This window comes from Monodelphis domestica, chromosome 6, assembly GCF_027887165.1.
Source record: "Monodelphis domestica isolate mMonDom1 chromosome 6, mMonDom1.pri, whole genome shotgun sequence".
NCBI lineage: Eukaryota > Metazoa > Chordata > Mammalia > Didelphimorphia > Didelphidae > Monodelphis > Monodelphis domestica.
Window position 1 is genome coordinate 98,622,417 of NC_077232.1, and position 8,666 is coordinate 98,631,082.

Genomic DNA, 8,666 nt, shown 5'->3' on the forward strand with positions numbered 1-8,666 from the left:
TCATTGTCGCCCTAATTAATTTCCTGCTGGCAACAAAGAAGAGAAATTCAACTGTTCTTCTTAAAATAGGATTTGTATTTATTCTGAAGGCCAGTTTCAGGCCATCATGATCTAAACTCAAGACGAAAAGTAGATAAAGTTTGGAAGCATGATGCAATCAACAGAACTTGAACTTTTGTACGGCATCCTTGGAAATCATCAAAATCACACTGAGAAAATGTAAATCCCAACACCATTCTGGCACTGTATGAAGAATTTTTGTGCTAAGTGTCATGAGATTGAAAAGCAGATCTCCTTCAGGATTCCAATTGGTAGCTGAGAGGTGAGCTGATAAAACTGGACCAATACAGGGAAAGAAATTGACAAAACCTATTCTCATTTGCCATCAAAATAACACACATGCTATTATTCAATGTCCAGACATGTCTAATAGAACAAAGTTTGGAACTTTGGGAATAAGCCTTGCTTGCAGGCAAATATACTTGCAAGAATTTTGCAAGGCATCATAGCAAACAGATAGTCATCTAATTGTGCATCAGAGTAAAACACATTTACTTTTAACTTAAGGGCTGTTTCCTAAGAGCACAAGGGGTGGCCTGTGTTATGTTTATACAAGAGTTATGGAAATTTCTGCTGGAAACTGATTCTCCTTTAATCCAGTTAGTGCTATCTGACTGCCTATAATTGCCACATCTAAGGGAGATGGGGCAGCTGAGTCATAAGGGAGGAAAAAAAGAAGTGCAGTAGCTTTGGGTAATAATCCTGAGGACTTCACCAGCTTCTTTCCTGTTTGAGTTGACTGAGCATCAGATAAAAGCAGTGAAATGCAGAACTTCCCAAATGGTAGTTGGGTTGCCTATTCTACTGCTGTCAACAAAAGTCTTTGTTTTAAAAGGAGGGAGATATTTATCCAGGTGAGGTTTGTTTGTAGTAGAGCAAAGGCAGCTGTGGAATAGGAAGTTTCTGGTGATTTGTTGTTCCTGGATAGCTTTCTCTTTGTGTCTCCTATGTTATGTGTGATTGTGGAGAAATGTGTGCTAAACTGTGCTGTATGTAGCCTGAGGTTGTAGGTACAAATCAAAGCAAAGCATAGAAATATTAATAAAAATCTGTGAATTTGAAAAAAATAAAAGAAAAACAAAGGGTTTGGGTGGCAATGAACTTATGTCACAAAGTCATTTCCTGTTTTCTTGGTCATACTAATATAAGCGATCACAGGATCCTGAAAATGTAGAAGTTGAGATGGACATCAAAGATTTCATAGGCAAATAATAGCAAGGGCATTCTCAATGAGGTAATGGTATGCCTGAAGACACCTACAGAAGCAGGAATGTGTAAAGACAGTGACAGAGAGGAGTGACGGTAACAGTGAGAAGATTGCTGTCGCCTGAACACCCAGTTTTGGGGTCCCTATCTCAGTCCATTGAATTTACTTTTAGGGACTAAGTTCTCACTGAAAAGGGAAACTGGCCAATGATGGGAAATGCAATAGAACTTTATTTGGTGCATTTTAACATAACCAAAAAAGGGAAGGCTGTGGCTTACCCTAAGACTCCCAGGGATATGAGGAAGTGTCATTCACAAAGGAAGGCAGGCCAAGTATATATCTGGATCACAGTCACTCAAGGGACAATTGTGAGACAAGGATATAATGGGGTCCCTAGAGGTGATGGGATGCATCTTAAACTCAAATTGTAAAGGAGATTCCAGACCTCCAAAGAAAAGATCTGTAGAGAATAGAAGGTGGGAGGAGATACAATGATCCTTTAAAAGTTGGACCAATGACCTGGCATCAAGTTTACACTTTTGTCACTCCTCTTAGTTCACCCCACACAACAAGATAATTCAGTGATGAAGATGAAGACCAGGGAACTTAAAAGGAAAAATGGGAGCTCTAGCAGAGTTACAGATTAAGTTTTCACCTCTGTCACTGACTGGAAGTCTCTAAAACCTTGCTAGAGAGATGAAAATTCCTAGTACAAAACATTACAAATATAGGGAGTTAACAGAAAGAAAAAGGATAAAAGTATGGTAGAGACAAGGCTCTTAATGAATACTTGTTGAATGATTAATTGAGGGGACAGAAAGAAGGAGGTTATCATTTCCCTATAGTTGAGAGAGTCTATTGCCAGAAATGCTAGTCCTAGGGGAAAAAAAGAGGTTTTTCTGGAATATCACAGCTTTAATTGTTAGACTTAATACAAATGGAAAAAAAGATGAAACGGACTGCTAACATTCTGTGTGACAGAATCCATATCCAAAAAAGATCACAACAGGACAGAATGTTGGGTGGAATCTCCAATAAAATGAAATTTAATCAAGAAAATGTAAAATCTTACACATAGGTTTAAAAATATCAACTTCAAGTAGAAGATGGGAAATACATGGTCAGATTGCAATTTGTCTAAAATGATCAGGGAGATTTAGTATATTCAGTAGTAGGCTCAATATGAGTGAATAGTTTGTGATGACAGCCCAAAAAGTTTAATGTGATTTGAGCTTCAGATCTTCCAGGGGGAAAAGGTCATTTTTTCCACTCTACCAAGATGGTCAGACCACAATTGTGTTTCATGCTCATGTCTGAGATGGCAGTTCAAAAAGTTTATTGATGACTTGGTAAAGGTTCAGAGCAAGTAACCCAGAATTGTGATGGGTTTTGAATCCGTGCTGTATTAAGAGTGATTAAAGAAATTGAAGATGCTTAGTCTGGGGTAGAGAAAATTCAGAGTGAAAATGGTAGCTTTGGACAAGGATTGGAAGGCTTGTCGTGTGGGGAAAAAAAATAAACAAAATTACAAAACACTTTTCACACTAATAAAGTCAGATTGGAACAACTGGAAAATATTAATTGATCATGGGTAGGTTGAGCCCGTGTAATAAAAATGACAATTCTACCTAAGTTAATTTACATATTCTATGTAATAACAATAGTCAATAGAATGAGAAAAATAATATTAAAATTCATGTAAAAAAAGTTGAGAATATAAATGGAATTGATAAGAAAAAAATTGTGAAGGAAGATGGCCTTACTGTACCAGAACTCAAATTGTATTAAAAAAAGGTAATCATTGAAAAAAAAAACTGGTACTGGATTAGAGATAGAGTGATTGATTAGTGTAATAGATCGAGGACATAATACATAATAGGTAAAGACCATAGTAATCTAGTTTGATAAATGCAAAAATCCAAACTTTGGCAACAAAAAAAAAATCATTATTTGATAAAAACTGGAGAAAACTGAAAAATAGTTTGGCAAAAACTAGCTATAGACCAATATCTCACATAATATATCAAGATAAAGTCAAAATGGATGTGTGACTTATGGAACATAAGATGAAAAAGGTTTTGTACAAAGAAAACCAAGGCAGTCACAATTAGAATGAAAGCAGAAAACTGGGGAGATAATTTTACTGCAAGTTTTTCTAAAAAAAATGCCTCATTTCTCAAATATACCAACAGAGAAGTCAAATATATCTGTCAAATGTATAAGAATACAAGCCATTCCCCAAATAACAAATGGTCAAAGGATATGAATAGGCAGTTTTCTGATTAAGAAATCAAAGTTGAGCCAGGCCTGGACCGTCGCCACCACCATTGTAGCCTCCTGCCAGCCTTGCACCATGGCTGAGATGCTCTTCACTGCTACATCCTACACTGAAGACGACTTCTACTGCCCGGTCTGTCAGGAGGTGTTCAAGACCCCGATGTGGACCGTGGCCTGTCAGCACGTTTTTTATAGAAAATGTTTCCTGATTGCTATGAGAGAAAGTGGAATACACTGTCCCCTCTGTCGAGGAAATGTAACTAGAAGAGAGCGAGCATGTCCAGAATGGGCCTTAGACATTGAAAATGTCATGAGGAAGTTTTCTGGTAGCTGAAGATGCTGTGCAAAACAGACCAAATTTTATCGCATGAGACATCATTATAAATCTTGTAAGAAGTATCAAGATGAGTATGGTGTATCCTCCATCATTCCAAACTTTCAGATCTCTCAAGATTCAGTAGGGAATAGTAATAGGAGCAAGACATCTACATCTGACAACTCAGAGACCTATCAAGGAGATGCAAGTTCTACTGGGCATCCCACATTTAAGTGTCCCTTGTGTCAAAAAGCAAACTTTACAAGACATTTACTGGATCATTGTAATAATAGTCACCTCTTTCAGATAGTCCCTGTGACGTGTCCTATTTGTGTGTCTCTTCCATGGGGAGATCCTAGCCAGATTACTAGAAATTTTGTTAGTCATCTAAATCAAAGACATCAGTTTGATTATGGAGAATTTGTGAATCTTCAGTTAGATGAGGAAATACAGTATCAAACTGCTGTTGAAGAATCTTATCAAGTAAACTTCTGAAGTTTGTAGTCATCTGCATCTTCTGTCTGCAAGTGCCATCTTTGAGGGAAATGAATTCACGTTTCAGTAACCTGATGTGTATATTAATAAAAAGGAATTCAGTCTACTCATTTGTTTTTATTTTTAAACAAGGGTAGATCTTTACAAACATTGTCTTTTCATCCTTGAGAAATGGAGGTGATAGTATTACTTAAAGAGCCTAGAAAGGAACTTCCCTGTGGTGATGGTTAAAAAAAAATGGAATCTGCTGATGTAGATATTGTACCTTATTCTTTTCTATGTTAAGCTTCCTTGAATTTCTCATTTCTCAATTTTTAATTTGATATAATTTTCCCATTTTATTCATTGTGCAGTAAACAATAGTAGCAAAATTTTTTAAAAGAATGGATTAAACCCATATAAATCTGAGCCAGTTATTACTACTATCAAAATGGAAATGTTGAGATTAAATGGAAAGTCATCTTTTGGTGCGATTTGTAACTGAAAAATTAATCTTAAAATTATATTTATAGATTTTAGTATTTTGAAGAGTAGTGAAATTACTTTAGTAATATTAACACTTAAAAGAAGGAAAGTGAATGTTACCATTCTGTTTCCTTATGTTAAAAATGTGGAGTAGTGCATAACTGTGTGACTTCCTTTTTGTCATTGGGAAGAAATTATATGCTATTATCAAAGGAAAATTAAGTTTTATTTCTGTGGAAGACAGTTAAAAGTGGGATGTCCTAATCTTTGACTGTCAGTGACCATTAACACTGAAGAAACAGTTACTTGAGCAACCCTTGATCCCAGAATGTTAATAGTAGTGATTCTAAGTAGTTATGACAGCAGTGAGTTTAATGGAACATTTTTTGAGTTGGTGGTATTACATGCTGATAAACAGGTATTTAAATGAGGTATATCCTCTTCTATGTATATAAGAAATTTTCTTTTTCATAAAAGCTAAGGTGTATGCTATATATTTTTGGCACTTTTGCAGCTGATATACATGCACTGTTATCTGCTAGATATGAAAAAAAATGGAAAAGCAATATGGAGGTCAAAGGTTTTTTATTGGACTAGTTAAATATTGTATAGTCATCAGATTTTCTAAAAACCCACTCAGAAACCAAATGCCAGGGTGTCCAGTTGGCTGCTAATACTTTTTTTTGTGGGGTGGTTAGGGGAGGAAGGGGGTGAGTTTACATGCAAGTATAGCACTCATGGTTTATGTCATAAGGAGGTGAGACTAAAGTAATGAGAACAAATTCTTAAGCCAGAAAGTCTGCCTCAGGACTTTGTAGTGACAGGATTCCTTACTTTGTGCATTATTTTGTTTTCATTAGTGAGACTTGAGAGCTAGCACATGCATCATAAATTATCTTGCACTGGAAGGCCTAAAATTACAAAATTAGGATAAAGAGTGGACTCAAGACATTCCATGCTAATGTATACTGTTTACGCTATCTTAAAAACAGCAGAAAATGGAAACCTCAAAAGTAGTTTGCTGCTAATATACATATTGTGTAAAAAAAAGTCTATTTTGGTTTTGTTAAAACCCTCAAAGTTAACTTTTCTACAGTGAACATTTCTTAACTGATTTAATAAAGATGTTAATTTTGGAAATGCTATTTTGTAAAAAAAAAAAAAATCAAAGTTAGCTGTAAAGTTGTATTTAAAAATGCTCTAATCATTATTGATTAGGGAAATGTGGATTTAAAAAACTCTGTGCTACCACTTTACTCTTAACAGATTAGTTTAACATGACTGAAAAAAAATGGCAAATGTTGGACAGGATGTGTGAGTAGAGAGTTGTGAACCATTCTGGAGATCAATTAGGAAACATGCCCAAAGGACCATAAAACTGTGCACACCCTTAGAGGCAGCAATACCACTATTAGATCTGTATCCCAAAGAGATCTTTTTTTTTTTTTTAATTGTGCTTGGAACTTTTATTTTTCTCATTTTGACTAACAAGAATCATCCTCAAGCCATTATTCTCACTAACTTCCCATATCTAGTCAGTTGCCAACTTTGACCAGTTGTACCTCCATTACATCTTTTGCATTTGACTCTTTTTCTCTACCTACACCAGAGGCATTTTAGCTGAGGCCCACCCAAATGGGTCTCCTTCTTCCAAAGAGATCTTTTTAAAAAGGAAAATGACTTTCATGTTTTATTTAAACAATGTTTTTAACTTGGTCCTTTGAGATCCTTATTTTTATTTATATTTATTTATGCTTCTTTAAAAAATTTAATTTATTTTTTCTTATCATGAAAAACACATCTCATTATTGGTCGTTGTTATAAAAGCATACTCATGCAAAACCAAAATCCCAAAAATAAAACCATAAAACACTGATGTGAAAGATAGTATGCTTTGATCTGCATCCATCTTACTCTAACAGTTCAGAAAATGACTTAATGTGTACAAAAATATTTATAGCAGCTCTTTTTGGGATGGCAAAGAATTGGAAATTAAGGGAATGACCCATCAATTGAGAAATGATTGTAGTAAATGATTGTTATGGAATACTATTGTGTTATAAGACATGATTAGCAAAATGCTTTTAAAAAAGCCTGGAAAGACTTCCATGAACTGAAGCAAAGTGAAGTAAGCAGAACCAGGAGAATATTGTACATAGAAATAGCAATATTATATTATGATGAACCATGAATGATTTAACTTTTCTCAGCAATACAATAATCCAAGATAATTCTAAAAGAATTCATCTAAAAGATGAAAAATGCTATCCACCTCCAGAAAAAGAACTTCTAGAGTCTGAATGCAGAACAAAGCAATTTTTTTTTACTCTGTATGTGTGTGTGTCTGTTTATTTTCTCTGGTCCATATTTTCTTTCACAAATGATTAGTATGGAAATAATATGTTTTGCATGACTGCAAAGCACTTTACAAATAATATTTCATTTGATCCTACAACAACCCTAGGTGGTAGGTGCTATTATTATCCCTAATTTATAATTGAAGAAAATGAGGCAATCAGAGGTTAAGTGAGGCCCAAGGTCACAAAGTAAGGATCTGAAGCTTTATTTGAACTCAAGCCTTCCTGGGTCCAGGGCCAGAGCTCTATCAAATGTGCCACCTGCCAGCCTCTCATGGGAAGGGGGAAAATGGCTCTTTTGGTGGGTACAGACTGGTTCAGGCCACAGAGGTCCCAGATTATAAAATTCTGATATTCTGTGACTAAAACATTTAGGCTTTAAATGTATCTCAAATTCTCCTTATAAGCTCTCAATATAAGAAAATTTGAATCTGATACTCTTTGAGACGGGGAGTAACATGTGAACGAGCCTATGAGGGAGACAAGACAGCCATTTTCACCCCTGATTTTATGAATGAATAAAAGGATCCTTGGAGAGTTTAAATTATTTGAGATCATATCAGACAATGGGGAGGAGTTTCATTTCACTGACTTTGGCTTCACCATTTATTTGTCTATACCACATGGTCTCCCTTAGAGACTATATCCATAAAAGTTTTTCTGAATCTGGGAGGAAACGCCTGGGGTGACCTTCTATTAACCAAAATGAAGTCCTTAGTTTTTCTAACTGGGGATCCCACTATCTTTCCTGAGAATACCTAGTACCAGTGGTATGATGGTGGGATAGAGTTCAAAGAAGGACTGAAGCAAGAGAAGAAAAAGGAAAGGAAACTGTGAAATAACCAGAAACAAGAGAGAGCATGTAGGTAGAGAAATCTAAAGGAACTCTAAAGAGGAGAATTTATTTTACATAATGTATTAATTCCTTATCAGGACCCTAGATTAGAAAGGCTCCAATCAATGCCTGTATATTAGATGCAGAGTCTTGCATCATAGGCATCCTTCAGACTCCAGGTTTTTACATTTCCTTTGGTTTTAGGAATCCCAAGGAATATGCTCCCTTCACAAAATCTGTCTAACAGGAATGTTTTACAATGATTGTTTTCCTGTCTCTTTGCCAAACCATCATCTATCAGTGTAGGAAAGAGCAGAGAGTTTGATGGACCATCTCCTAATTAGCTACTTACCACTTAGAGATTCTTGGGGCTGAATAATGATCTCCCCAAAGCTTACTAGCTGTGTGACCCTGAGCAAGTTGATTAATATTGTTTGCCTCATTTTCCTCTTCTGTAAAATAAGCTGGAGAAGGAAATGGCAAACCATTCTAGTACCTTTGCCAAGAAAACTCCAAATGGTGTCACCAAGAGTCAGATATGATTTAAATCATGGAACAACAATAAAAGCCATTTCTAATGTCTTTCTATATATTCTTGTTACCCGAACCCCAAATTAATAATAATAGTTAGCATTTATATAATGATTTAAGGTT

General features: G+C 35.5%; 1 pseudogene; it reads left to right on the top strand.

The window, feature by feature from the left end:
• The first annotated feature begins 3,620 nt into the window (after positions 1 to 3,620).
• LOC100015616 (E3 ubiquitin-protein ligase RNF138-like) lies at positions 3,621 to 4,461 on the top strand (annotated as a pseudogene).
• Positions 4,462 to 8,666: the final 4,205 nt, after the last annotated feature.